The sequence below is a fragment of the Podarcis cretensis genome, assembly GCF_951804945.1.
Source record: "Podarcis cretensis genome assembly, chromosome: 2".
Taxonomy (NCBI): Eukaryota; Metazoa; Chordata; class Lepidosauria; order Squamata; family Lacertidae; genus Podarcis; species Podarcis cretensis.
Genome location: NC_137171.1, coordinates 62,322,563 through 62,347,949, shown reverse-complemented (window position 1 = coordinate 62,347,949; position 25,387 = coordinate 62,322,563). Strand labels below are relative to the sequence as shown.

The 25,387-nt window shown below is 41.1% G+C and overlaps 1 long non-coding RNA gene across 2 annotated transcripts in view; it reads left to right on the top strand.

Moving 5' to 3' along the window:
- LOC307210552 overlaps window positions 1-25,387 on the top strand; it is a 92,517-nt gene that overhangs the window by 50,832 nt on the left and 16,298 nt on the right. For both annotated transcript variants that reach the window (XR_013836061.1, XR_013836062.1), the window contains exon 3: window positions 1,391-1,564. This is a non-coding gene — a long non-coding RNA (uncharacterized lncRNA). The remainder of the gene's footprint in view (window positions 1-1,390; window positions 1,565-25,387) is intronic.

The following is a 25,387-nucleotide window of genomic DNA, read 5'->3' as shown; positions in this document are numbered from 1 at the left end:
CTTGAGTTCACATCATCATTGAAAGATCTCCTTCTTTTGGAGGTCTTTAAACAAAGGCCTGACAACCATATGTGTGCTCTAATGATGTTTCCTGCTTGGCAGGGGGGGCTGGGCTGATGGCCCCTGTGGTCTCTTCCAACTATATGAAATAAGAATCTAGCATAAGGATTTAACATTTCTTAGTTTCTAATTCCTTTGCATAATTACATTTAAGCTAATATATTTCATACATTATCATAGATAGCCTTTTAGAAGAATAAACCTTCTCAAAGTAAAAAAGGAAGGAACATTTTACAGCCTCAAAATAAAATAGAAAGAAAACCTCTTCTTCTCTTTACACTCCCCTTCTCCAGCCAAGCCAGTCTATTTGTTCTTGGCCTTTTAACCTTAGGAAAATATGGCTCAAGTTTAATGGGAGGCACATGGTTTTATTTTACTATTTACCAACTCTTAATTTAACCATTCTTACAGCTTAATTGTACTTTGCAACATGCAAGGTCAGTGTCCTCGCTCTCAGCCTGTAATTCCCTTTTTACGACTTTGAGAATTGTTTTCTGCTATAAATCAGGGGGCCCCCTTGTCCAGGAGGATAAACATTTTGCCAAGGTTCTTAGGCAGCTGGTCTTCCTGGCATTTAACATTTGAAAATCTTTAAGCTCATTTTAAAATGCAGGCCCTGATCAAAAATATAAGCTTTGATAAAAATGCAGGCTTATGATTAGATGCCTCAATATTAAGGAGAAATGTGCATTAAAACTAATATATTAGTGAAAATAACGTACAACAATATTAGGATAAATTGCATGCAAACATATGTACCATAATAAAAACTACATGCAAAACTGTGTACTAGGAGAATTCGCACGATAATACTGAACCAATTTCAAGAGAATTAAAAAAATAAATAAAATCACAAATTGGTACAGAAATGTGAAGAACTGAATTTCAGATTGGAAAAATGATAAACTCAGAGCGCCAAAATTTGCAGATCTTTCCATCTCTAGTGCCCATATGAGGCCAAAGGCTTGATAGTCTACAAGGGACCTCTGACATATTAAGTTTAATTAATCTGAGAAGATTTATCATCTGTGCTGCTTGAATCACAATGAATCCCATGAGCCACAAATAACCTAACTGTGCGCAGGACTGCAGTCCACAGGAACGATGCAACAGGGGGTTCCTGTTCTCAACATGTAAGATTTGTAGCATACCACCTGGTCCTTAGGACTGTTCCAAATCACTGCACTTTGTACTTGGCTGGGAAAGTCTGGACCACCCTATTTGCATGCAGCAAGGCAGTGAGTGCTTCATCATGTGAGGACAAGAAAAAGAGATTTGTTCTAGGTAGCAGAATTTGCCCCTTATCGACTAACCTTTTTGTACATTGCAGGGTACAAATTAATGAACAGCCTTAAATTAAAAGGAGAGAACATCAACCCCCAGATGATGCAAAGATCTGCAAGGCTCAGCGTCAAATGCACCTGCAAAGTGTATAAAGCTGGGGGAAATGTCATGGCAGCCAACTGATGAAGAGGCAAGGGAGAGGAGCACAGCAAATACAATGGTAGGGAAAATTCTGTTCTTATTATTTCCAGACGGCTAAGTCTGTTTAAAAGTGTTATTATTATTATTTCTTAATATAATTTTAATTGATTTTTACACAATTTTTCCAACACAACATAACAAATCCTTGGCTGTCATAGCCTAGGGCTTCCATCAACCCCTTCTAATGGTTTTCTGAATTCCTTTCTAATTATGCATTTTATTACTATGCTTATTGTTTTAAATCCAATCTTACATCAGCTAATCTTAAGGCTTCTCACAATAAATTGAATAGTCCTCCTTACAAAATCTTTCAATCCTACAAGTGATGTTAAGTAGTTACAGTTGTCTTCAAATACTACACAAATTTCTTCCAGTCCTTTAGGAAAGTCTGGTCCCACTGGTTTCAAATTTTCCCTGTAAGTCTTGCCAGCTCGACGTAGTCCATCAATTTTATTTGCCACTCTTCTTTTGTTGGCATTTCTTCTTGCTTCCATCTTTGGGCTAATAGTATTCTTGCTGCAGTGGTCGCATATTAAAATTGTTTTGTTTTTGTTTTTTGTCTTAAGGGAGACAACATTTAATTACTTATAGATAACAAGAAAACAAAAACTGTAGCATAGACAAGAAAGAATTATGGAAGGATGTTGAGTCCAGATGTTCTCATGTAAATCAGTAGGAAGTAAGCATCACTTTAATGAGCACACTGGAATTATCTAAGGCAGTGGTTCCCAAACTGCCCCCCCCCCCGATCTCTTGAAAATTGCTGAAGGTTTGGCAGACAACTTAATGATTTTTCTGCCTGTTGCTTAGCAGTTGTAATGTGCTGTGCAAGATGCTAAGGGATGGATTGACCATCCATTCCTTTGAGTGCCTTTTCAGCCTCTGTTCCGTGCTCAGGGCCTTCTTTCATCTTGTCTTCAATTATAGCTTTATTCCTCTGCATAGGCAATGCCAAAGGAGGTTGGCAATGGGGGTGGGGGCAGGGCCTGACACACAAGTGCCTCACCTCCTCGTTGTCTGGTGTCTGCGGTTGCCAGAAGGACAGGCACTTTTCTCATAGAAATTATATATTATAAATAAAAATATGAATGCAACCCTGCAAATAACAATGCATTCTTGATTAATGTTAACTCCATCAAACACTTCAGAGAAATATGGTTAGAATGAGAATGTTCGTCTGAAAAAAATACCGTTATAACTGGGACCAGTAACAAAATGTTCTAGATACTCTATTCCTCTCCAGTTTGGTTTTTTGGGTTCCTTCTCTCCCAACAATAAGACAACATCTCATGTCAATGAACATGCTCAGTGCTCACTAGGCTGTACTGAGTATTCCTTCCCTTAGTTTTCTCCCTAACTTTTTCTAATACTTCTGTGAACCTTGGGGTTCCCCTGAACCCCTGATATTTCCTGTGGGGGGTGCCGTTTTGACTTCCTAAGCAATGGCACCAAAAGGTTGAACAGTGGAACTAGAGGGAATGAATGATTCTCTTTCAAAAATCTGACATGTAAAATAAGGCTTGAACCCTCCTCTAAATCCATTTTGCCCCTTCTCTGGTTCTGACAGTGAAATTCTGAAAATTACTCTTTTAGAAAAGATCCTAAAAGGAATATATCTTTATCAAAGTGGATATTCTCTCTGAGGTAAAGTGAGGTATGTTAACCTCACTATAGATTTGTGTACATTCCTTTTGTTGTTTCCATTTGGAGGTGTGACCTCCTTACGGACAGAATGAAAAGCCACTAACAACCAGGCAGCAAGCACTTCTTTTCCTGTTTATATATCAGTAAATGCCAGCCTAAGACTGGCAAGTTTGTGTTTTCATTCGCATAAATTGTCACTTCAAGCTCAATGTAAAATCTCACAGAAACATTTCTGGACCAGTTAATTAACAGTTTGAGAACTGGAGCACATAGCTGAGAATGGAGCTTGACAGACCTCACAGCTGCTGACACATATACATGACACAATCCCCAAAGAAATGGTAGGAATAAATTATCATGAAGTTGCTTAATGGTCTGCAGTTGCAACTGGGCAAATGTTTGACCCACTCTAGTAAACAAGCACATGCTTAACCCATCTGGTGGATTTTCAAGGAAATATGTCTAATTTCCTGAATATACAAGAATAAGAGAATTGGCAACTTTCCTGACAGACGATGAGTCTAATCTCTAAGAATACTTGATATTTCTGAATCTGCAAGATCAGTGTTTGGAAAGAAGCAATAAATGCTACACATTATGTTCACAAATAGACACTCCATCATTTTGGAAAGCATAAGTGCTTTTTGCATGTTGGGGGATAATATAAAGTAACAAATAGCAATTATTATTTGCAGTGGAATACTTCCTTGGTCTTCCTTTTAAGTGAATTAAACTACAGTTTGGACAGATAGCACTAGAAGGCCATTGCTGCAGTGTCGCCAAAGCAGGGACAGCTCATGTGGTGTTTTCCAGCTGTTCTGGAGTCCCGCTCCCATCAGCCCCACCCAGTATAGCCAGATTTGAGTCCAACAACAATCTTGAGGGAATCATGTTGGTTATCCCTGTGTTGAAGCTAGCCATTACTACAACTGTGTGCACCACATATTTCAAGCATATCCCCACAAAGCATCCCAGGAAATGTAGGTTGCCCCTCACAGAGCTACAATTCCCAGCACCCCTGAAAAACTTCAGTTCCCAGGATTCTATTTCATGTGTGTTTGTGCTTGTGTTGGTGTGTACACAGACCAGGTCCCCTGAAAGCAATGGGACTTTTCTTTGGTCATGACTCATTTGCTGGAATGCTTTATTTATCTGTGGCTTTCAATGGGTCTGTCACAGAAATTATAGAAATAACACAATTAAAAGTCGAAATGTGTGTGAGAAGGGTTGAGCAAGTGAAGGTTGGAATGTGAAGGTTCTGTTTGCAAGAGAACCATGAGAGAAGTACAGAACAACATGTTCAGAGTAGCTGTTGCTATAAGTATTGAAGACAAAAGAAGGAGGGAAAGATGAGAAAGTTGCTATGCCTTGTAATTAAACCAGTAGAAGCTAGTCGAAGCAAGTGCTGCCATACGTATATAGACATAACTGCCCCTCTGCTTGTAAGTGAATAAATGTTTGTGCCTTTGTTAAATTTGGGTTGCCACCCTTCAACTACCTGCTGGTTCAGGTTGTGCTGCACAGGCTTAAATAAACATCCTGTTCAACTGACATTTGGAGTCTGGATCTCATTGGCCATCCAGGCTGAACCCAAAGGGTACTGGGTATTGAACCCCAATATTTCCCTAACATACCGTTGTTCATAGGAGCACATGTATAAACCACAACTGATAGAAGTTGGAATCCCATATGAAGGGTAAATAATTTTCTAAGAAAAGCATTGAACTGGATCGTATTTTTACAAAAATAATGGACTACTAATTTCAGTTAATTAGTTGAATGATATAATTGAAGTCCATTACACTGTTTTATAATTAAAGCCGAAATCCTAACCTCACTTACCCAGGAGAAAGACCCACTGAATTCAATAAAACTTCCTTCTGGTTAGGATTGCACTGTTATACACCTTCTCTAGCAATTGCCTGTATCTCCTTATGAAGATCTTCCTCACACTCTTAAGAATTATAGAGCCATAAAAGTGAGTTTTAGCTTTGGCCATTAGATAATTTCTTCTTCTGGCAGCTCAAAGAGGAGCTGCTGTGGGGTAAAGCCAGAGAACTAATGCTCTTTTAGGATTACACCCTGTGACTTGGTTATGAGGAGAGCAATATTTAATCAGGCAAAGCAGCTGGACAGGAAGAAGGATTTACGGTGCTTTATTAAATACTCAGCAATATTCCATATAAGGAAAAGTGGAGAAGAGAAGAGCTGTCAGTTAAGCCCCCTATGGAGGCTGAAAGATAGTTTAAAAGTATGGAAACTCCTGAGGTATCTATGGACTAAGCTACCCTATGTGACCTTGCTCTTCCAGTATGCTGTGCTGCTTTGACAGGGCTGCCTTTGACAGGCAGCCCCACAACAAAAGAAATGGAATATGAAGAAATGGGCCACTTGACCATAGGCATCTCCAGTTCAAACTGTTACACGTCTTGGGAAAGCAAAGGCCAATAACTGACTTGTCAAACATGGATCTGAACTTCTACTAGCAATTATGGGAACTCTATCTTATCTTTAAATGTTGCACCAGGTTTATATTCACATCACATCTGTGAATTTGTGTGTCAGGTGTCTCTGCTGAAGGTCCTTTATCTACCTTTAACAAATAATATTGCTGTAGTCTCCCTCCATTTCTGTTGGGAGAAAAATGAGGAGGTGGGTGGAAAGCAGCAGCAGGAGGAAACACTCTGTGACATCTCAGGCCCCTGATGACACTCAGTCAGCTGATATTGTCATTCTTGCTAATTGCTAGAAAAGGGGATTAGGAAAAAAACATAAATTGGTTCCTGACATTGATTCCAACAGCTTCACACAGCATAATATAGGCAAGGGTGCTCCTCCCTGCCACACACCTATAGTTCATATGGAGGCCTGTGTAAGGAGATGCCCCATTCACAGTCTTTAACCTGCCCCCACTCCCCCCCCTTTTTTTTTGAAGGGGAAGACTCACATGGTTTGGGGATCTGCATCCATGGGCTCATTGCATTGAGTGCCTATGCATTGTGGAGGGGTGTAGAATCCATGACACTCCTTCCCTACGTGAAACCTCTCAGCAGCCAGGAAGAGTTCATAGACAACAAAGATGCCTGCTTCTTGAGAGAAGAGCAATGACAAACCTAGACAGCGTCTTAAAAAGCAGAGACTTCACCTTGCCGACAAAGGTCCGTATAGTTAAAGCTATGGTTTTTCCAGCAGTGATGTATGGAAGTGAGAGCTGGACCATATAGAAGGCTGATCACCGAAGAATTGATGCTTTTGAATTATGGTGCTGGAAAAGACTCTTGAGAGTCCCATGGACTGCAAGAAGATCAAACCTATCCATTCTGAAGGAAATCAGCCCTGAATGCTCACTGGAAGGACAGATCCTGAAGCTGAGGCTCCAATACTTTGGCCAGCTCATGAGAAGAGAAGGCTCCCTGGAAAAGACCCTGATGTTGGGAAAGATAGAGGGCACAAGGAGAAGGGGACGACAGAGGACGAGATGGTTGGACAGTGTTCTCAAAGCTACCAGCATGAGTTTGACCAAACTGCAGGAGGCAGTGGAAGACAGGAGTGCCTGGCGTGCTCTGGTCCATGGGGTCACGAAGAGTCGGACACGACTAAATGACTAAACAACAGTTACAGTATTACACTGATATTTTCATTTTCATGCAAAGGCAACAATATGACTAGGTAGAAAGTGCACAGAACAGAAAGCTCCATAGAATATCTTCCAAATGAGACCATGAATTTGCAAAGAGCAGCATTATGAGTTTGGTGTGCTACACACCCCAATGTGACGTTCCCGTAGAGTGTATTTGACCCTGCCTACTATACTCAGATGTTTATCTGTCTCCCATTTTAGAACATGATGTATTCAGAAACTCAAAAGGGTGAACCTGATCAGCCAAAACCCAAACAAACCAATTGTGCACAATAAAAAGAGGTTGAAGGGAAGGGTTTATATAGTACAGCCTAGTATACAGAAAGCAAATAGACATCTCATTAGCATTAAAAAACTAGAATTCTATGAAACAGATTCACTCATATCCTAAAAGAAATTTTAGTTGATTTTTTATTTCTACTAGGAAAGAACTTGCATGTCAGTCAAATGTGTAGGGCTAGATTGTGTACGTCTTCAAGGTCACTGCCCTGTTGATAAGTGAAGCAGTGGTCAGTTGAGTGGAAAGAGGGAAGGGATCAGAACAGCCGGCAACCTCCAGCCTTCTGGTTGCTCTCAGGTATTTCCTAGCAGTTTATGCTCCTTTATTTGGCATTTCATATCCAGAATCAAGATAGTCATTGATCCTGAATATGACAGCTAATTGCTGTATAATAGGGATGGGGAACATACGACCCTCCAGATGTTAAGGTAAAGGGACCCCTGACCATTAGGTCCAATTGTGACCGACTCTGGGGTTACGGCACTCATCTCACTCTATAGGCCGAGGAGGCGGTGTTTGTCCGCAGACAGCTTCCAGGTCATGTGGCCAGCATGACTAAGCCACTTCTGGTGAACCAGAGCAGCGCATAGAAACACCGTTTACCTTCCCACCGGAGCGGTACCTATTTATCTACTTGCACTGGTGTGCTTTCGAACTGCTAGGTTGGCAGGAGCAGGGACCAAGCAACAGAAGCTCACCCTGTCGTGGGGATTCGAGCCGCCAACCTTCTGATCGGCAAGTCCTAGGCTCTGTGGTTTAACCCACAGCTCCACCCGCGTCCCTTCCTCCAGATGTTACTGAACTACAAATCCCATCATCCCTGATCACTGGCCATGCTGACTGGGGCTGATTGGAGCTGGAGTCCAACAACATCTGGTGGCCACCGGCTCCCCATCCCTGCTATATTGTCTAGCTTTGTCCTGGATTTTTGGAAAGTGCTAAGTTGTATTTATTAGACTTCCATTTATGGGCCCACTTGTTGATGGGAAGGTTCCATTTGCTCCGAAAACTAGGCCTTGGACATAAGATCTATGTATTATTAACATGAACTGATGCGTACATATTTGTCTTATCTAACGGCTTTAAAAATTATTCAAAACATTTGACGTTTAAATGTTTTCAGCTGACATTTGGAATTCCTCCCTGTATGAGTAATAGGGCAGTTGTTTGGCAAGCATTTGCTGCACTACAAAAAAACATAAACAAAGGGTGCATCCTCCCAAACTCCTGGTTTTCTTTACATGCCTTTCTCACTAAAACCAAGAACAGATGCAATGGATCATACAGCAGAAAGAAAAGAAAAAGAAAAGAAAAACACCAACCCATTCATTTTCCAGAACCAGGATTTAATTCATTAATGTTTATTCCTCAGATTTGATTGCTACATGAAAATCTCATGAATATTATGCAAATACATCTACATCTTCTTTTTAAAACATCCCTTACCCACAGGGCTACAGAATCTGCTTATCCGCATAAATATTTGTGGAAACATGATCAACACTAGAAAGAAGCCAGCTTGTAAAGAGAGGAAGGGAAATAGATTTTCATGTCATTCAGATGTCTTCTCACTGGCACATCAGAGTGAACCAGGGGTTTGGAACATCAGGTCCAGAAACCCAACGTGGTCTTAATTTGGCCGTTGGAACTCTCCTCAGACCACATCCTCTCCCACAGGCCACACCCTCCTTGAGTACCTGGAAGGAAGATGAAGAGATTTGGGGTGTGTGTGGGTGTGTGTACAGAAACCTCTGACTTTTGTATAGCTGGAATGTAACCTACTTTGTAAAGGTAAGAGTCATTGCCCTGCCCACTTTTGCATCTGGCCCTACGCAACACAGATATGTGGCTCCCAGAAGGCTGTCCATGATGAAATGTGGACAGAAAGAGGTTTGCCATCCCTGTAGTAAACCATAGGTACTGGTCTACCACGAATGTGCCTGTCTGGGCTGCTTGTCTCCTCCCCAGTACCACATGTAGGAAACATACCGCAATCCTCGACTCAGCCTTATGTGATTTGTTTTACTCCAACAATTGCAATATGTTTGTTCCAACAAACCATGAACAGAAAGTTAAGAACAAAGAGAGCTAGTCACATACCTGGTTGGGTGGGATTCTGGTTTGTTTTTTCCCAGGGCAGCAATATAGTTCTTCAAGAATCCTGATTTCTGAAATGTGTATCCTGATTTCTTTAATGGGCTGTGATGTAGTCCTCTTAGTTTCTTGATTTCTCAACTCATATTCTAGCTTTCCAGATAGTCATAGTACCTGCCTGATGAAAATAGTTACTGGGTTTAATGTCTTCTGGAATATACTATGGAGCACTATGCAGTTTGCAGCACAAAGGTAACAGATTGCAAACGACTGGCAAGGGAAATCTGTTTCTAAAGGTGAATTTATTCATACAGATGAAACATGTTAAGTCAATATATTCCCAGCAGAGCCAATTAAAACCAAGGAATGCAAAAACAACAAAAAATAATTCCTGCACTGTTAACATATAGGATGCACATTCATGTTTGAATAAATCTAATTAGGAACTCACAATTTCATAGCAAGACCCAAGAGGTAAAAAAGAGCATTGTTAGGTGATAAATCTATAGCTGTATATTGTACTGTAGTTGTAAAATGCTGCAGAGGAAAACTACTTGGAACCATTTCATATATCACATGTTCTTAGCATGACATATATATGGTGAAAAGAGAGATCGAAATCTGGTCCCTCTAGCATGTACACCTTGGAGGGGAAAAGGAACCTGTGTTGGACTTAGTCATATACAATTTATGAGAAAAAAGCATTTTACTCAGTTGGGTTTTTTATTAGCTCATGGAATGTAAATAAGGATCACATGATCCTGCGATGAGAATGAAATACTAACACATTCCACCCTTATAATGGTTCAAGGAGACAGCTGTCACACACTCATTCAATCAGTCACAGAGTTAAGTGGGCAAATAAGTCTAAAATGAGCTATGTGAAGATATTAATATACCTGCCTTTCCATAGGGGAATGTGAAATTAATTTAAACTGGGGGTTCAGTGTCCAAGTTCCTATTGTTGTAGCTGAATTTTTAGCTGCTGAGCAGAAGCTTTTCCAAACTCCATAGGATACAGCAGTATTGCAATTTCTCTGTTCATATGCGGAATTGAGACCTTTTATCCATTTACTGTATGTGCATCTAACAAGATTCACTTGAGTAGCTATAGACACCAAAGTTCAGGCAGCCTAGTTCATCGTAATATGAATACAGCACTTCTATTGATTTAAGGTCTTAAAAAATAAATCAACTTTAAAAATGGCACTTGAGGAATAGTAATCTAAGGCAAGAATAACATGGTGAATAGTTGGGTGTGTCTGAACTGCAAATTGATTTAATTCTGCCTTGTAGAGTTGTTTGTTTATTGCATATTTGTATCTCATATCCCTTCCTGTGCCTCCAGGTTAGAAACAAATGCTTCAGGTTGGCTGCTTCTGTGTCTGTCTGACTATCTCCCCACACCAGCTGCCCAATTAATGGATTAATAATACTTTTCATTTAATATACAACATGTTGCTAAGCACAAATGTCACTGTGCCATAGCATTCAATAAACTAGTCTGGGCTGAACTCTAATATGAAAAGTTGCAGCAGATGGAATTATGCTGTCCACAGAAGGAATGTTATGCAGCTGCTATATTATACCCCTTCTTAGCGTTTTGCTTGCCTGTATTCCCTCTAAACACAAACATAGCTTGCAATTCACTTGCTTGAAATGAATTATACCATTAAGCTGTTATTTGTTCAAATGATGCAAGGGTTGGAGCTGGCATTAGACTTTGGGGGCTGCTGCCAGCAAGTCCCTGTTCCCCAATGCAGCCAGGCAGGGTCCCCCCCCCGTCCCCGCTGCTGCTGCTGCTGCTGTGGTGGCCCAAACCAATGTGTTCCAAACCCATGGCTTCAAATTACAAGAAAGGAATTTGAATACATGATACGGATAATGTTTGGCTCAGCCCAGCTCTGTTCGGCATGTGGTCACACCCTGCAACCTACCCCCCCCCCCGCATGGCTCTCTAACCCAGAGCTTTCCAAACTCTGTGTCATGACCCATTAGTGTGTCAGCTACAGTGTGTAGGTGTGTTGCACAAATGCTCCCCGTGCTCCTTCCAGGGCTGGAAAGGGGTTAGTTTAAACTCCAGTTTGCTAGTAAAACTGAACAAGGGCCGGATTTAGATTTGATAGGGCCCTAAGCTACTGAAGGTAATGGGGCCCTTTATATGTCCAGCTGTCCTTTGTCAACAACAAATTGTCGCTGTTTTTTGTGTTGAATATATGCTATATGGTAATGTATGGACCCAATAGGTATCTAAAGCCACTTGCCACTGTTGCTGTATGTAGGTTTTATTATATTTGTTTTTTATATTATATTTTGAAAATGTACATCCAGTTTTTTTCCCTTTACATTTTCTTGGAGGCCCCAAGCTATAGCTTGTTTAGCTTATACATAAATCTGGCACTGATTTACGTATACTGAAACTAGGTTTATATTTAGTTCAGTTTACATTTAGTTCAGTTTACGTAAACTGAACTACTGTGTTGTGAAATGATGCATGTCTAAAAAGTGTGTTACCAACATGGAAAGTTCAGCTCTAATCTGTGGAAACGCGAGGGAACGTCTTAAACGATCACATGAACCAGGCCATGTTCAACTTCCTGACTAGCACTTTTCAGGCTTTTGGAGTTAATTTTTAAATTAAATCTCTTCTTCCTTTGAATACTTGTTCCATATACAGTTGTGAAATAGGCCCCAGGTCCACTATATTTATTTGGTTCAAGTAGGAATTGTTTAGTTTTCATTTTAGTTAAAGATGAGGGATATGTTGGACTACAACTCCCATCATCCATGAGTGTGTTGGCAAGGGCTTATGGTTGTTTTTTAAATAAAACAATAGTATGTATAAGGAAAAAATGAGTTCGAATATAGGACACCGCTGATAAAGAGTCAAAATGCCCAAGAAGTATGCTGGATACAGTGAAATTCTGCACTGACCCTTAAAACCTGCTACTTCAAAATTAAAGGTTAATCTGACTTATATATCAATCAGCCATGAACAAGCAATACATTATACTGAGCAAAAGAATAGGAGATTTCATCATCATAATGAGTTTGTCTTTCAATCTACCTATCACTGTTGGAGTTGTAATCCTGTAATTCTTTTGTGTTGCAAGCCTATATATATAGTTCATAGTGAATGATCATCAGAGTCCTTCCAGATAGAAGTCCATGGATGAATAATTCAGGAAGTATATATGGATCAGAAACACAAGTTGTAAACAATTTATGCAACGTCACAAAAACTGTATAGATGATTTTAGTGATAGTTGGCATTCATTCTCTCAATATGCCTCATGAAATCTATCTAAAGCATGTAGAAAATACAGCTAGAGTTTCTGCTTCTGGATCAGGTCAGTGAAATCCAAATATCTAGGGAAACTTAAACAAAAAGTTCACCCTTTTCTAATCTAATCCCTGTTGTGCGTTTCTTTGTGTAGAGCCAATATCTGGCATTTAAATTATTTGTCCTAAGTGAAGGATTTAGACAGAACTCCCTCTACAGTAGATTTTGAAATTGTTGGACAAAGCTGGTTCTCCTCACCATCCAACCTAGATCCATGGCTTGTTGAACTGTGATGGGGCTGCATTAAGGCTGACAGATTGCTTGCACCACAGACACCTTCCACGCCTTACATTTAGATCTGCTGCTGAATCTGGAGGGGAGGCAGGTGTGGCTTCTCCTGCCTACAAGGGCCACAACCTACTGGCTGAGAAGCAGTCATCTAAATTGGTGTAGGGAAGATGAGCAAACAAGTGCATGTTCGCTGTGAATTAACTCGATTAATTTACAGAGGACTCAATGATAGTCTGATCATTTCATATGTATCACCCATATGTACGTAGCCCTCTTGTAAAATTAAAACCCAATTGGTCACCTTATGTTTCTGGTTTGGACATTATTCTATCATTTATGAGTGTTTACTAGTATTTTACTTCACTGGCTGTTTAATAACAGAAGGACAAATAGGGTCAGATTCATGAATGGGCTATTGGGAAATACTTGCTCTGATTCAGAGTCTTGTGTTTATTGTGATTCAGGAGAGAGGGAGAGGCCCATGAATATAATCTGTGCTCCATGGATGCATTGAATATTCCAATGACATTTACATGAAGGGATGGGATTGACAGGCACGTCTTGAAGAAAAATAGATGTATGTTGGTGTGCTAGCTTAGCAATGGATGGGGGATTTTAAATATTTATAACTCTTTCTCAGCACTTTCTTTTGGAGATCCAGATTTGCAGGGAGGCTTGGCAGAAGTTGAGCAGTTGTGCTGATCTTTCTACAGGTAAAAATGTAACCCACTTGGAATATATGTATAATTATCCTGCTCCAGCGTGCTCCTGATTTCTGAAATTCTGAAATTTCTGTTCAGAAGTAGAGCATATGGGTGGGGGGAGGGATTTAAGGAGCATGCGTAATAAATCCCTAGAGTTATATGAAGATTACCTGGAAGGGTGGGCAATGCCTACAGTGACTTCTTTCTGGGGAATATAGCAACAGCAGTAGGCGTTAACAACTGCATGCAGGTTATGCCACCAGGAAACAAGCTGCATTCCATTTTCCCTTTTTATCCAGTTAGAATGCACGAGTGAATTAATTATGGGCTCAAGAAATGAGAAGGCCTGAATTGCAATCTTTGTGATGATCTGAGAGCGTCAGTGTCTTTTGGCATCTCTAAACTTTACAACCATGTTGGACACAACCTTTCCACATTAACAGTGGTGGTGTTCATGACTGGTTACATCCCCCCCCCAATGTATTGTGTTCTCCCTCCACATTTACATGCTGTAAATGCAACAAAAAAGAATGGTAAGGAGAGCTTAATTTGCACCAGGAACACAGGAATCTGCTTTTTACCAGGCCATCTAGATCACTATTGTCTATTCCAGGTGTGGGTACCATTTGGCCCTCCTGATGTTACTGAACTGCAACTCCTATCAGCCTCAGCAAGCATGGCCAATGGCCAGGGATGATGGGAGGTATAGCTTTCTCACACTTGGTTTATTCCAATTGGCAGAAGCCACTTTGGGTCTCCAGCAGAGAGAGGTCTTTCCCATCAATTGCATCCTACTCCTTTTAACCAGAAATGCCAAGGACCTCCTGTGTCCAAAGCATGTGTTATATACTGTTGATTGCATCTGTGAGGCCACACCAGGGCTCCATACAAAGGATTTGTGGTGCATATTATGTGAGAACGGATGTAAGTGGTACTGAGCAAGTGTTTTCCTCATTATTATGTGACTATTATGCGACACACACACACCAGATTCAGTTGAAAGTCTTCTAGATAAGAGTGGCATTTTTTGGGCAGATTTGTTTCCCACTCCGTATTACTGTCAGGCAAGATATGGAGAGGGACGCAAATGAGGAAAATGCATGCAAATTGCACTGATATATTACTTATTTAACAGCAAGTTGCATATGGTAAGTGGTCCAACATATTTCCCTCTATGTGGTGGCCTATTAGCAATTCCAAAGGGAGAAAATGTGGCAAAATAAACAAAAGGGACAGACCTTCTATGCTGGGACTTCATAAACCGTGAATATCTTTAAATAAACTTAAATCTGCAACTCGTATACAACTTGCTAAGGAACATGATGCATTTTTTTTTTCTGTTTGTGTAAGCTCAATTGTTACTGTTACTGAAAAGAAGAAACTTTTACATCGACAACCAGATAACCCCCCCCAAATAACCCCTTTTCATGATGCCGTGTGTGAAAGTCTCCAAGGGGAGAAGCCGTGTGCAGGTAGAGCTCCGGAACTCCAAATGACTGAGGTTCCACAAAATGGGAAAAGTCTATGGGTATAGAGGTCTATGGGTGTAGGCTTTCACTTGCAATGTCCATTCCTCCGGGGGGGGGGGTCAGGGAGACCCCACAACCTCAGGCATGTGGCCCAAAGTGCAACCCTGCTGCCCCATTCTAGTGCGTGATTTTGTTCACCTTGGCCACCGCTGGGACTTAAAATTGCCCTGTTTGAACTGCATGCATACCTAAAACTCATCCAATAATCCCCTGCCATCAGCACCAGGCAGATTGTTTTGCAATGATCTTTTCACAGAGGAACCCCAAGGCAAACCCCCCCCCCTTTTATGAGCAAAGTGATCATATGCATTGGCCCCCAATTAATATTTTGCCATGTGTTTACAGTATACTAATACAGACACTTGGTGGCTGTCATTTGTTCAGCTAATGTGTTCTCAGTGGAGTCAGGGACATGTCAGGGACTTGTCAAAAAAATGCACTTGAATAGGCTTTCCTGGTAACCTGGAACCTGGAAAGAGCTGGCATTAGCTAAAGCTGGAGTGCAGATGTGGGAGGCTGCAACAGTGACCACCTCAGAGTCAGATGAAGGATCCATGGTTTGACTGCCTGTTTCGAGGAGTCTTTAAACAGCCTTATTGTTTCCAATAAGGTATTTCTGTATATTTGTGAATAAGACAAATATTACAAAGAATCCATGTGTATTCAGTACTTTCTCATTAAAATGGAATTAAACTTTGCAGTGTTGCACTGCAGAAAAACGTTTGTGTTTGTGTCTTTGTTTGTGTGTGTGTGCTCCCCCATATTTAGGTCTTAATTCAATTCTGCTGAAACTGATTCAAGGTCAATTTTGGTTGCCTGAAAGCATCTTAACACTAAGGGGTAGTTCCTGAGTGGAAAGGAGATGTCACTTTTAATTTTCTTGAATCTATTATGTATCTGTAGACATTAGACTAGGCTGCTGCACTACAGAATGAATCAAAGAGGTACTTACTTTGCTATGCTCTGGTGTGCGGTAAAGGAATGAATGGCTGCTAGAGAGCACTGAGTGGTACTTAAATTTTTACAGCTCAGCCCACGGGCAATTTATATGCCAGAAATAGCTAGGTGGTATCCCCACACCACTCATATACTCTTTTCCTGTATGCCTGTCACTATTTAAAGCCCACTGTGGGCAAATTCCTCAACAGGATATTGTGAGAGATTCCTGGCTGTATAATAAGACTGACTTCTCCTGCTCTGGTTGGTACCTATGCATATTTACGTGGAATACTCATGGTGTTAATCCCTCAAAAATTGCAAATGTAGCACCAGCATCTATCAAGTTTCTGTTCTGAAACACGTGGGCTGAGTATGTAACCAGAATCTCTGAATGTACCATTTTTGGGCTGGTGCCAAATAGACAATAATTTGATGACTATTTACCACAATCTCAGAAAAAGAACAGGTCATAGTCAGAAAAAGCATTCATCATCACTTTCGTATCCAATGCTTATTATTACAGTAATATTTCTATGGCAGATGAGGCATATAATTGCCATTGTACTTACTGGATAACTTTTGTCTACATGTGCAGATAAATAGTTCGATTCTGTTCTAGTGCAGTATTGCCTCCTCTGGCAGCAATGGCTTTCTGGGGTTTCAGGCAGAACGGCTTTCCCCAGTCCTGCTACCTGATATTGTTTTACCTGGATGTGGCCAAGACCATTTATCAAACAACTCTAGGGAATTATCTTACAATCTTCATCTGTCCAGTATTGTCTGTGCTGACTGACAATGGCACTCTGGAGTCTCAGGCCAATGTTTTTCTCATCTTTCTGTTTTAACTATTTTTAATTCTGATTTTTTGTAATTGTTATAACCTGTCCTGGAACCTGCTGGCAAAGAACAGGTAATAATTTTACACGCTACTCCCACAGCAGTGTGATATTCCAGGGAGTGCCAGGCACTTACCCAGGGATGGTGTTTCCTTTTGGAAATGAGGCACAGCGGAGACTGTGGTGTCTTTATGACCTATGGTTTATTTACACATTTATACAACCTGAGCCTATGATAGAGGGACTCACAGCATTACACTCCCATAGCCACAGCTTGGATGCCAGCAGAAATCAGCCATGGCCCTCTGTCCTAGCTTGCTGCTTATGGACACCTTTCCCTCCCAGCTCACATCAGGCAAACTGCAATCCTAAACTCAACTGCTTTGTCTCTGCTAACTATCTTTCAGTGGAAGGAGGGGCTCCACTCCTTTGCTGTCTCAAGTAACCTATACCTTCTTAACAGCTTTCTTAATGGCACTTCACCTCTCCCTTTGTCCACTTTTAATGGCCTTCTCCCAGGCAGTTTCCTGCACACGGAAAAACTGGTAGGGTCAGTATTTTTGACACCGTTTAATTCGACACCTGGCAGCCCATCTTAGTACAACAAGAAGTAGTAGTGGTAGTAGTATTCTAGTTTAGGAATATTTTCCCCAAATATGGGTTTGTTCGGGTAGGAGTGTTGCAAAGTTCACACACCCACTGAAATCCAGTGCCAAATTAAGAAGATGAATAATAAAATCTTATAAGCAGTCGTGGCTGGTGCCCATTGGAATGTGGAAGTGTAGGAGACCAACAGCATATGGAGCCAGAGTCAATGCCAAGCAGAGCCATCCCTTGGTGTTAAGTAAGAAAGCAGGTGAAGGGCAGAGTGGAACAGAGCCCCATTCACCTTAATGGGCTAGCCTCTAATGCTTGTTAGTTTCCTGGGACAGAAACAGCTTCATAGGTTCAGGGAGAACGCATGGTTCAGTGGGACAATACATGCTTTTCACGCATAAAGTTTCTGGCATCTCTAGTTAATGTTAAAGGATCTCAAGAAGCAGAAGTGGGAAATGTCAAACGAATCCTTAAACCCCTCCTCCCAATTATTTCAAATGAAAGATCAACTTGTCAGATGTTGTACTGTCATTTTCTAGCTGAAAAATAAGGACAATTTTAGCCCTATCTTCATGCTACATTTCCTAGAATAAACAAAGTAGGAATTCATCCCTGGCTACTTCCAAACAAGATTACAACAAAAACAAGAAGGATGCAAATATAGTAGCTACTGTTAACGAAATGTTTAGTTAAATATGACAAAATGGTCACAGCTGTGAAGCACTTGTCATTTTTCACCATGATCCCACAGAGTCTGAATGCATTTTCACCAATGGAAAAGTGTCTCACTTCTTAGACCTGCCCTTCCATCCAATTTCAAGTCATGGGGAAAATACTGGAAAGATTGCAGCTTGAGACACCAAAGAGTTGCTGCTAGTCAAACTAGCAGGATCTATGGCCCAACCTCCCTTCCTATGTTCATTTTCTCTGTAATGACATCAGAGAGACTGAAGTGTGGTTGAAGATGATAGCAATTGCCCAAAGGAGTACGACATGCAGATACATTCAATTTTACAGCCAGAAATCAAATTAGAAATTACCCTGCTTTAGCTGCACTTGATTTCTGACACAGTTCTGACTTTCTCCAAGTTGATGTGGTTACCCCTTTTGCAAATACAGACATACTGATCTGCCAGGGAATGGATTCCTGAGGCTTCCCTATCGTCTCACAAAGCTGTTTCCAGCTTCACATTCTTCTTCTTTTGATTATGCAAATTGATCTTAACATTTCTTTTTCCCTTTGAATTGTGAAATCTGCAGCTCATTAATAATATGAAATCCCATTCATCCGAAGCTAGATGAAAAAAGTTATCACTGGTTTAAATAAATCACTGAAGGATAATAAAGTGATTGAACTGATGATGTTTGGTTGAGCATGTAAAGCTACTATTCTGCTCAACTTTAAAGGACTTCTGATGGACTGTGGCTGTATACACACTGCAACTTTAAAGCACATTTCCCCCCTCAAAGAATTCTGGGCATTGTAGTTTACAGTTCCCAGGTCTAGTGTGTACACATCCAGCATAGGTCAAGGATGGGGAACCTGCAAACCTTCAGGTGTTATTGGACTTCAACTCTTGTTAGAGATTATGGGAGCTGTACCCCAGCAACATATGGCCCAATATGCAGCTCATCGTTGGTATAGGCCCTGACTGGGCAATTGGGTTCAGATGTCTTAAACAATGCATGCATATGCTGGGAAGAGGTAGTGCAGGGTCCTTAACATATATTTAGTTAAGAAAATGTTGTGAACCATTTGATTGCATTTTGTAATGATACAGTGAGATTGCATTGCCTCTGATACAATTCTCTCAGCACTCTAGCTTGGACTAGCACAATTTGCATCTCTAAGACTTGATGCCTGGCACTTTGCCCAGTCTAAGCACATGTCTGAATGTGCAATGGTCAGTCCACTGCTGAGAAACAACAACTGGGACACATCATTATTATGAATTACAGGCTTATAAGGGACCGATGCAGCCACTGAGTCAAACACCCTGTCTGGGGCAAGAAACCCAATACCTAAGACGTTCTAGCCAGATATTTGTCTAATATTGCTTTGAAAACCCCCAAGGAATGAGATTTCTACATCTCCTCTAGACAGTCTGTCCCACAGTTATGCTGATCCTGGCAGTTAGAAGCCATATCCTAATGTGGGACTTAAATCTAGATCCCAGTAAATCAAAACACATTGCCATTCTTTCAGGGGAAAGAATGTACAGATGTTTTCTCTCCTTTATATTTGTAGCCTATTATCTTATCAGGATAAGCCACTGGATTTCAGGATGATTTTGAGAACTCATTGAGTCACTCAGACCACTTCCTTGTCCAGCTTGGTTACAAACTTTTGTCTTCAATTGGTTCTAAGGCCCAGCTAGTGGTAGAAGAAAACTGAAATGGGAGACAGGGAAATCTTGATGCCTCAGAGAGTTGTGGGTAGGTTGGAAAAGGAATGGTTCTTCATGGGGTACAATGGCAGAAAATAGCCCTAGGCTGAAAAGAGCAAAGGAGGGAGCAAACTGCACTTCACCAGGCAAGTGGGTGCAGCCACTTAGAAGACCCTGTCCCTTGTCCCACTCAATGTGCATCCATCCTAGATAGGATGAAGGGAAGGCATCTCTTTCTGATCCCAGAAATAGACAGGATGGTCTGATCTCTAAGGTATTCTGGACCGAAGCCATGTTGGGAGATGATAGATAGATAGATAGATAGATAGATAGATAGATATCACTCCTTTTCTTCCCCTCCTTTCAGTTAAAGGATTTAATTCATTTCTTCAGTAATTCAACACTTAATGCCAAGGAGGCTTCTTCTTGTGACACATATATCCCTTGCCTGAGCTTTCTCACAGAGGGTGAGGGGATTTGCTTTTTGTTTTTCTTTTCCATTTGTTGTGTTGTTAAAACCTGGGTAACATTGGTGCAAGAGCCCAACCAGAAAAGGCTATCCTGATTCCGCACTGGGAGCCCAGCAGAGCCTCATGGAGTTGGCCACCCTAAGAAGAAAGAAAGCGGCAAGCTCCAATTTCCATGCTTTGGTGCTCCCTGTGGCATGAGTCTAGAGGGAGCCTGCTACACATGGGCTCCCCTTAAGACAAACAGATGGCTTATGGGTCTCTGAACCTGTTTCTGCAGAAGCATCACCAGGAGCCAAATTGTAAGTGGACGCCTGCAGTCAATATGACTGCAAAAATGACTGCTATATTGCAGTTTCTCAATACAGATAACAGTACAGCACTCAGTTCTTCAGACAATCAGCAGCCCGAACCAGTACTTACATAGACTTCTTACAAGAAGCTACCAAAATTCAAAAGTCTCCGAAGGCACAGTTCAGATAATCTTCAGTTTGGGACCTAATCTGGCCTGCAATCAAAATTTCCTTCTCCTTCCCCCGCCCCCTGATTTTGGCAGCAAAAAATTAAGCACAACACTGAGGACCCTGATGGGGTGTTAACTGTTGCTTCCCTGATCAGATCTTTAATTTGATGAGAAGAGAGGGGGCAATAACTGATACATGTCCTGTGTGTGTGGGAGAGAGAGAGTGGGGTGGCCACACCCACTAATATCAATCACCCCTGGAGGGGGAAGGCAGCTCTTGGGCCAAAACAAGCTTAACTACTCCTGTCCTAAACCCATGGTTTAGATTGTCAAGAATGAGCCATGACAAAACTTGAGCTCACAATGTGGATGCTTCCACTTTCCTGTTCTCATGTGTAAATTAGGAACGGAGGAATGGACATGTGGTACAGGTGATAACTTGAAATGGGTCCAGAGTCTGTAGTAGAAAAGCTTTTCACAATTGTAAGGGCAATAAGAAGCTCGCTTGAGGAACCAACTGGATTTATTTAGTAGCTCACATTATCTCCTGGTCCACTTTGGCTCTGTGGAAAGGGATACCAGCTCAAACAATCTTCAGTCTCCTTAAAAACTAACTTCAGCCTTTGATTTATGTATATTTCCCTTGGATCTGGTCTGTGCCAGTTCAATCATGTATGCCAGTTTTGATTTCATTAGGGATGATTTATTGAATTGGGAATTTTACAGGGAGAGATTTGTTTTGTACTCTGCTGTTTTTTGGATGTAATGAGAGGAAAAATTAGGGATTTTTTGTACATTATTATGTCTATGATAAACAGTTCTCCCTCATTTACTTTGCAGTCACTGAAAACATCTATGGTTACGGTTAAACATAAAAAGACACATGCAAAATGATTATCTAAATCTGGAATTAAAAGGACTTATATAGGCTATAACAAGATTCAAAGCATTGATCTCAGTAAGTCTAACCTGTTTTCTCAAGCTTCTCACACAGTTTGGGGTTGGTCTTCCTGTTAGTTTTGCAGATGCTGATTTATTTTGATGGCCTCATATGCAGGTACAAAATAAGTTGGGGTGGCGGGAGAGGAAACTATCTATGGATGCAGGAGAAACAAGATGTATTGCCTTTTCAAAAATCCCATTGTGTGTGCACATTTTGAGCTATGCTCTTCTTATTTATTTATAAAAGTATTTGTGTACCTCTAAGTCATAAAGTATCAGGGCAGTGTCTAATTTTAAAACATAAAGATAAAGCGACCCTGACCATTAGGTCCAGTCGTGACCAACTCTGGGGTTGCGGCGCTCGTCTCGCTTTATTGGCCAAGGGAGCCGGCGTTTGTCTGCAGACAGCTTTCCAGGTCATGTAGCCAGCATGACTCTGGCAAACCAGAGCAGCGCACGGAAACGCCGTTTACCTTCCTGCAGGAGTGGTACCTATTTATCTACTTGCACTTTGAGGTGCTTTCGAACTGCTAGGTGGGCAGGAGCTGGGACCGAGCAACGGGAGCTCACCCCGTCGCGGGGGTTCGAACCGCCGACCTTCTGATCAGCAAGTCCTAGGCTATGTGGTTTAACCCACAACGCCACCCGTGTCCCTTGGAATTTTAAAACATAAGACACCATTAAAAAATACAGATAGTCATTAAAGTGGGCAGCTAATCAAAAAATTAAAAATTAAACAGCTTCGATGACTTTCAGCATGAAAAGGTCTTCAAGAGGTTCCTGAATGGTGAAAGTAAAGGGTGCCTGACACATCTCTGATGTAAGAGTGTTCTGCAGCATGGGAACAGCAACACTGTATACAAGTGAAGCAATGTTTTAGGCCACAAATAGAATTAAAATATGCTTATGTATTACTTAACTGGTCTTAATCTGTTTCTTTAAGATAGAAAAAAATGGCAAAATATCGCACTAATGACAAAGAATATTATGAAACGTGGGCTGTATCCAAGAAAGTTCACACCCACCCACCCACATACCACACCCACGGGGGGGGGGGGGATAACACAGAGAGAGGAGAGGGAGAGGAAGTCCCATTGCACAGGAGGAAGCGCCTGTGTTAACAAGACAACTTCATTGGATATAACCTTCTCACATAATGATATTTTCCCACCTTCTTCCCCCATACACCCCCTAAACTTGTTCTAATTTCCCCCCAATCCATACAGCACATTTAGAGGGTACAGAGGATGCATGGGGGGGGCACAGAAGGTGGAAAGGCCTCTTGCACAAGTGGACCTTGTTGAATACTGCCACATATATGTGCCAGTTATGAGGAAGCACAACAAAGTTAAACAATTAAAAATACTGTGCCAATTTAAAAGTAACATCAGTTTGAAAATCCTTTGCTTTGAACTGGGACAAAATATATTTCAAATGTCCAGAGAAGCAATGTTTTACCTAAAACATGGAATCAGCTTTCTTAATTTTAATAATGAACTGTTATGAATATTTTTTTTATATAAAACCCCAACATCCATTGTATACACAGGCAGCTTAAGGATGAGCTGTGAACATATGCCTTCTCTTTCCTAAATCCTCCTAGGTCTCCTGTAAGATTACTTGTACTCTACCTTGAGAAGAAACGGGATTAACAAGCCTTGCAACAGAAAATTCACATTGCTTCTTAGAGAATTACTTTCAGAAATTTAATATATAATTGACTTTTTAGCCAGCTCATCACAAAATTAAACTTAGAACTTTGATGAGTCTGTGGGCAATAATTAAATGTACAGCCAGGGAAGCCCCCCACCCTGTTTCCCCAATGTTTCCTTCCTATGCAACAATGATGACTGTTTTTTTGCTGCTTTGTTATGGGGATGGAGCAGGAAATTTATCAGAAATTTTCACAACTGATTGTTCTTACTTTACTGGGTCTCACAAGGAATTGTGGCTGGCAGAAGCTGTGAAAAGAGCATCCCCTGACCCTACAAAGGCAGTTTTTGGAGGTGCAAAATTAGAGAAATGTGTGACTTCCCTTTACATGAATATAAATGTTTTCCATTTGCACAGTGGGGTACTTGAATCCAAGCCAGATTAAGCAAATTGCTAGATTCTATTCACTTTATGTAAGAATTAGAGACAATTTTTCATCTATGAATCCAATAAAATAATGGAGCCAGACATGTCATGTTCATTTTAAGAGTGCTGAGCAAAATGTAAATGATGCAAAATACATTTTTTTTCAGGGGGGAAATAAATCATTTCTTCTGGATGCTGGTTTGCGTCAGTAAGGGCCCAGCCCAGCCAAAGTTTAAAAACTTGCAGTTTCCATTGACTTAGATGGGAGAAGAAAGCAGATGCTTAAATAATTCCCCTCTGAAATCAACAGGGATTACAATAAGTGTAGCAGAATTGTGTCCTAAGGCTACAGTCCATACCCACTTTCATGGGACTATGTCTCAGTGGATCAAGTGGGAATGACTTCTGTGCATACATGCATATGTTTGGCTCTTTTCTAACTGGTTAGGCAGATGCTCTTCACGTTCTCTGTGTCTTTTCTGCTCACAGCATTTCCCCTGTAGTGGTTGTTTGCGTTCTCAGGGAGGGGATGACAGTAGAAAAGGAGAGCAGATGTGAAGGCCAACGTGGAACGAGTGGGAGAGTGATTGGCAATAAAGCCTTGATTGACAACATTCTTCAGTACAGAAAAATACTTCACTTCCAATAGCTTTTGTTACCTTGAAGTAAAGGGCTGTGGTGTGTTTTTCTGTCTAATGCATAACCACCACCCCCGGATAAGTAAATGACAGCTTTTTATCATTGAATCTCGCCTTCACTATCATAGAGGTTCCTAGAAAGGTGTTGATCCTACAAAACGCTGAGCCCTTCAGCCTTGATCTGGCAGAGAATCCTACCTTTGTGTTTTGCATTTTTCAAAGCACTTTGGCAGGTGAACCATGTGTTTCTGAAAAGCGAGGACAGCTTTGGTCTTCAAGGCAGTCACTCCATTCAAATTGTTCAAATTTATTACAAGCAGCACATTATATATTTATCACCGAGTACAAAAGTTAGCAGGTGCATTGATGAGGCCAGCCCATTTATATTGTTAAAATGGTTGAGTGTTTTTTCAGAAGCCACCGAGCCCAGGCCAATGCTTAACCTTGTAGTCACCTGCCCTTCTGTTCCATTTCTTAGGCTTTGGGTTGCAGCCTCCAAAGCAATTTCTTGCTGGCTTCGATGCCGTTTGTTGACCTGGGGATTGAGCTTGCATGCCGTTGCTGGGATACAGATCGGGAGGAGGGAAGGAGCGTCGCAGGTAGAAGCAGCTCATAAGAAAGGCTGCTTAGTTTTAACAAGGTTTGTATGTATTAGGGGGTTGTAGCCATACCTGCTTCAGGCTGAAGTCCTATGCTCACTTCCTTGGGGATAGACTGAGTAAGCTCCACCGAGTTCAATGTACATGCATAGGATAAGGCTGTACCCCTCATTTTGATCAAGAGAAGGCTTGACAAATGCAGGTGTATGATTGGACTCAAATGCATCCATTCAGTGCAAATTGCAATGTATTTAAAATGAGAAATCTACCCTCGATGTTTCCCCCTTTAGTTCTTGAATACTCTTGATTTTTGAAGCTTTATCGCAGAAGAACAAACTTGTTACTCCCATCCTTCTGGCTTATCAGTTACCATTAGCTGGTCAGTTCACTATACTGTAGTCTGCACTAGATATGCCCAAGTGTCCCTCAT